Here is a 6120-nt window from a genome sequence, read left to right as displayed (position 1 = left end):
TGGAGCACAAAAGGCAGCCCCATCATGCCGGGAAAGTGCCCAACCAAGGAGGACTGTCTCCAAACGCAGCCCATGGCAACCCCATTGAAGGCAGATAAAGCACTTTCAACAATGTCACCTTTTATCTTCGCTTTGTGGGCCAAAGGAATAAAACAGTTGCCAAACACAAATTAATGTATAATTATTTTCCTTGCCTGAATCATTTGCTTTCATGTGTCAGAGCATGCTGAGCAAATAGCACCACACCTTGGACTTTAATTGTGGTAATCAGGGCTCCGAGCCACAAGAAAGCCGTTTCTAATGCCTCCTTTAGCGCTGACTTTCAAGTTGGAGCAACTGATTTCCCCACCGCACACCAGCCCCCCACCGGTCTCTTCTTTTTAAGGAAAAAAGACACATATTGGGGGAGGTCTCAAGGTGACTGTGACCACTGTCATGTCCACTTAGCCAGGGGAAAGTGCCCACATTTCCAAATATGAACACAGCCGCCTTCTACAGGTGACCATCTCGCTAATGACTTCTTTTCTCGTATTCATTTGGTGACTCACTATTTGCACAGTTAATGTAAGCTCACCTGTCTTTGTATTAGTGCTATGATGGGATACATGTTACATTGTTTTTCTGCTACGATGGGCTTGAAGTTTGAGTCACGTGAAAACAGGAAGGGCACGAGAGAAGTGGGGGTTTACCATGGGCCTCTGTCACAAGGGGTTTTGGTGGCGCATTCTGAAGCCCTGGGTCTCGTGTTGTCAATTATGTTGAGCTGTTCTTTCTTCTTCCTTACTCAGTAGCCAGAAGACGACACTACTAGATACACGAAGGATGGCTTGGACAACAGAAACCAGCTCTTTCTTCTGTCATCGGAAAATCACCTCCCCCTTGTCATTGGGGATGGCTGCTTTCAAAGACATCTGTGGAGAATCGGGACGCAACCAAGGGTCTTCTTTACCTCTAGTTCCTCAGCCACAGAATGACAATGTCCCTGAATAAGAGTCCCATCGGTTTTTCCCGAGACTCATCTGAGGTCCTTGTAGGGGAGGGAAGACATTGGCGTTGGTGACTTTGCTTTCCTCTGAGTAATAAAATGAGTTTGGATGCTGTTTTGAACGTGAGCCAGAAAAGTCTCTGAGTTTGGAAATATTTTATCCTTTCCCCTTTGGTGATCTTTATCACAATGGGAGTCAGTATTCACGCAGGTGGCCTATAATAGGTACTCAGCAATATATGGTAAGTAGAGGAGTACTAATATGCATTCATGAGTACCTTCAAAGCATTTTTTCCTGAGGGCGACTGGTTGGGGGGATAGCGTTCGTCCTTTATTCATTCAGTCACACATGCGCGCCTTCGTTTGTTCAACAGTTAGGGAGTTTCTATCCCAAGAACTGAAGAAAAGAGAAAGACTCAACCCCTGATCTCAAGAGGAACAAGGGGGATGTAGACACAAGTGGAGAGTTCCAGAGCACTGGGGCAAGGGCTCCTATGGAGAGAAAGGCAGCTGACTCTGACAGCCCCGAGGGGGGCACCCATCCGTGGAAGGCTGAGGAGTTTAACAACGGATCCTTGGAGGGCAATTCTATTTCCATTGACATTAACAGTTAGGATGAAAACCAAACAATACAGATCATGCTGGAACCCTACATGTTGTCCATGATGTGAGCACTTCCTTTGCTAAGTTGGTTGCTAGTTTTCAAATACCGGAGGGATGTTTCTTCAATGCCGTGGGGGGCGGGGGGGTACTGCTATGAACAATGTCAGGCTACAGCCATGATGTGCTTGTAAGTTTAAGCTGCATTATTGGTACATTCTCCATCACTTTCTTTTTCTTTTTTAAAACATTTTATTTTTTTTATTTGACGGGGCAGGGTTGCGGAGCACAAGCAGGGAGAGTAGGAATGGGAGAAGCAGTCTCCCCGCTGAGCAGGTAGCCTGATGCAGGACCCGATCCCAGGACCCTGGGATCGTGACCTAAGCCGAAGGCAGACCCTTAATGACTGAGCTACCCAGGCGCCCTCTCCATCACTTTCTTAAGTCTAGACAATCAACACAACAATAAACCGAGCCTCGATTGGTAGTGCTTGCTGATGTCCTTGGTGTAAATGCATCAGCCATGCTGCTTTCAAAGCTACCAACACGACATCATGGAGAGATGGGCGGTAAGACACCATTATGTAGACTTTCCACCACACAGATGCGATGGGTGTAAATAATCTTAAGAACAGAGATAATAGTAAAATGTAATAAAATAATTAGGAAGTGATGAGTTTTGACTATTTATGACCTTTGTTTTTAATATAATTTATTTAATTATAAGTGTTTATAATTTAATCCTTAATAATTGCTGTGTTTAACAACCGGCTTGCAAAATTCCCAACAATTTAATAATTGTCTCTCACAGGCCCGTAAGGGCAGGCTCCAGCACATTCCTGTGCCTAATCCAACCAGAGAGGTCAAGAAGAGCTTCTCAGAGAAGGAGATCCTGAGCTCAGGAGAAACACCGTGATGTAGAAAAGACATCCAGCTCCAGCTCCAACTTCTGCAACTTTGTTGTTAGTTGTTTTGCCATTAAAGGCCTCAGTCTCCTGTGCTTTGAAATCAGTGCTAATCACTGAGTTGTTTTGTAGACAAAGTACCTGGCCTGTAGGAGGGGCGCTCACATGCTAACTTCCTGAAAGGCAGATTGGAACCCAGGGCTGGTGGGGAAGCGTGGGGTGCATTCCAGACAAGGAAAGCTAATGCACAAAGTGAGAGAGACCAGCCCAGCCAGGTGCTTGTGGGAACAGCCAAGTGATGGGCAGACATAGCCTTCGTGAAAATACAAATATGGCTGGGGGAGAATATGCAGGGCCTTGAATGCCGTGCTCAGAAAAGTCACCTTGATCACAGAGGTTGGAACCTAAGTGCTGGAGCACGAGAAGGGTATCTGGGTTTGTTTCCTCATCTCTAAAATATAGCTCACTCAGCCATACCATCATTTGGGGTGATTGTGGAAACTAAGAAGACTTTGGGTTATAAAGTGGTCAGCACAGAGCCTGGCAAACAATAGAGATTAGTTTGTTATCATTGTTTCTATATGCCCAGAGCCCTGCTCAGCGGAAGGAAGGACAGGAGATAATGTTACATCAGGCAAAAGTACTCCCCCACCCCATTCTGTCCCCACACCTGTACCCTTGGTGCTCAGGCAGAGCTGGTCTAGCACAGGTCTGGCCAGAAGTGGCTTTCCCCACTCCAGATCCAGAGCGCCTGGGAAGTCGGCACCCAGGGGCACGCTCTCTGAGTCCCTTTGAAAAAGCCATCACACCAGATGGTGTCCTCAACAGCCCATGGAAGCCTCTGTCCAGTCCCCCACTGGCTTCTGAGATGTACCTGATGTCCCTCGCTCCCTCAGCTGCCCAGAGACCCATGCCTAAGATGGCCCTTTCTTCTGGCCCCGGTTAGATGGGGGTTTCTGTCTCAGTCAACACAAACCAAGGCCAACAGAAATTCAAGGTGATTCTCTGGATAATTTCAGGCCCTCAGTGCTGTTGCTGAGGAAACAATCAAAGACATTTGCTTATTTGTTCTGCATGAAATAACCAGTTTGCCTGTTTATAGAAAGCTATTGAGAGTCCTGCCGTCTATCTGGCCCCAACAGACCTAGCCAGGAACTTGCTGTTGCTTTCTTAAGTCAATACCTACTGTGCGCCAGGGGCTTTCACGGGCTTAGCGCAGACTACCACCCACAGTCGTGAGAGATTTCTGGAGATAAGCCTGGTCTGCAGAAGGGAAATTTTGTGTTTACAAAGCATCTGCACGTTCGTAGTTGTCTCATCCAAGCCTTAGGTCAACTCCGAGGGGCGGGCGTTATTAGCCATTTCAGAGATAAGGAAAATGAGCCGCAGAGAAGTTAAGTGAATAATACCATGATTACTTTTGAGCGTCTAGGGCCATGACGGAGTTCTGCATGCATGAACCCATTCCTGAGCGGCTCCAACTGGGCGAGTAGGTGCCATTATCACCTTCTTTTTACAGATGGAGACTCTGAAGCTTGGATTTAGCTGCTAAGTGGGGGAACAAGGATTCCAGCCCTGACATCTTTCCAGACTCCAGGCTCTTAACCACGACCCGCAAAGGGCCCAGGGACCGGGAGGTGGGGTCCGCGTTTGTCTCCAGGGGGCTGTGTTCTCCCCACTTCTCCTGCTGCCCCAGGAGATCTTCACCCTCTGAAGGTGGAACGACGTGACCTGGGGCTAACACCAGCGCTGTGTGGGTTCGAGTCCATCTACTGTTTCTGGGTCCACTTGAGCCAGTTCTCCTTCATTTCTAGAGTTTGGTCCAGAGAATGAGAGTGAAAATAAAATCCATCTGTCATCCTCCCTCAGGCTCCATCTCTGGGCCAGGGAGATGCAACCCGAGGGGTGAGCACGGGATTGCCCAGTGTGCAGGGAGGGCTGGGGACAAAGGTGCAGGGTCCCCATGGCACCAGATGCCTTGGCTCTACGTCTGTGCTGCTGGCCAGGCTGAGTGTCCGGCTCCTCACGGCGCTGTTGTCTTGGCTACTCCCCCCACCACCAACCCCACCGCAACTGCCGTTCTATGCCTGGACCACACATTTCATCACATGCATCTCCCCGCAAACAACGTCTCAGGTTGTTGTTGCTGCTGTTGTTTTTTTCCCTCTTCCTCCCTTTCCGGCCATATCCACACCAATTTAAGAGACTTATTCAGCCTCCTGAAAGTTCCCAAACTCAGAAAATGAGAGGACACGGGGCTGGAAAGAGCATGATGCACGGGAGACCGAATATATACTGTGAGCTGAATGCTACTGAGAGAGAGGCTTCCCCATTCTTTTCTGCTTGCCTCAGTAGAATCCATTATTTTATAATAAAAATATGGCCAAACATGTCTGGTGGACTCCTCATCTTTGTGAAGGGTGGGGGACACAGAGCCTGGGGTCATTTGGAAGCCCAGCTCCGTTACCTGTGGCTAGGTGACCCTGGGCAAGTAGCTTAATCCCACGGAGCTCTCGTAGCTTCTTATGTGAAATGGGAGAACACAGACCGGAGCCAGTTAAATCTTCCCTGAGCCTCTCAGAGCTCTGCGGTGGCAACTATTATCATGCTCAATTTATAGCTGAGAAAACTGAGGAACCGAGAGGCTAAGCCCTAGAACAAGAAAAAGCAGAGGCAGGAATCACCCACAGGCCCTCTACCTCAAAATGCTCATTTTAGACCCCTTCCCTTCTCATGGCTGAATCTGGATGGGGCAACTTTTCAATATCATCCCTTTGCCTCTGACGGTCTTAGAGGTGGGAGTTCTGAAAAGGATTAGCTCGTCCCCAGGAACCGTGCAGAAGAATCACTCCACTGGCAGGTCTCTCCCCTGCCCGATTGTATAAACAACACTTCCATTGTCGAACATTTTCAAAATGTTAAGCCCAAATTAATAAATTGTAAACAGTCCATGATCCCACCCACTCCAAGGTAACAACTCCTAATTCTTTATGAGCTTTACTCCAGACCTCTTTCTAAGTATGCAAGTATATACTTTTAAATATCTAACAAAAACTACATGACATCTCATGACATCTCATATAGACAGGATTATATTATAGGATATGTATTATAAGATATATAACCTTTTATTTTGATTTTTGGTCCAGGAGTGGAAATCGCTTTATGAATTTAAATGATTTTACACACATACATTGTGGAAACCATGCAGGCAACACAGAAAATAATAAGGAATTGAGGGAAAACCACCCCGACCCACCAGCCCGAAGTGATCGCTGTTTACTTGGCGATGCACATCCTTCTCAGCTTTTCTCTAGGGTAATGTATATACACTACATTTTTTTATACAAGTGTGACCATACTTGCAGTTTCTTGGTTATTTTTTTTCTGTAATAATATATTGTGGGCACTACCCCATGTCAATAAATACAGCCCTGTATGTTATGGTTTTCAGTGGCCACACAATATTTCATTTTTTGCATGTGTCATAATTTGTTTAACCATTCTCCATTGTTGGTCGTCCAGATTTTTTCTGAAATTTTTCTTTTTACAAACAGTACTACGATAAACAGCCATACAGCTGAGTTTTTTGAGCATTCTTAGTTATTTCCTTAAACGAAATTCTAAGAAT

Source organism: Enhydra lutris, unplaced genomic scaffold, assembly GCF_002288905.1.
Source record: "Enhydra lutris kenyoni isolate GAN:26980312 unplaced genomic scaffold, ASM228890v2 scaffoldscaffold5, whole genome shotgun sequence".
NCBI classification, from domain to species: Eukaryota; Metazoa; Chordata; class Mammalia; order Carnivora; family Mustelidae; genus Enhydra; species Enhydra lutris.
Note: the sequence above shows the minus strand (reverse complement) of the source record.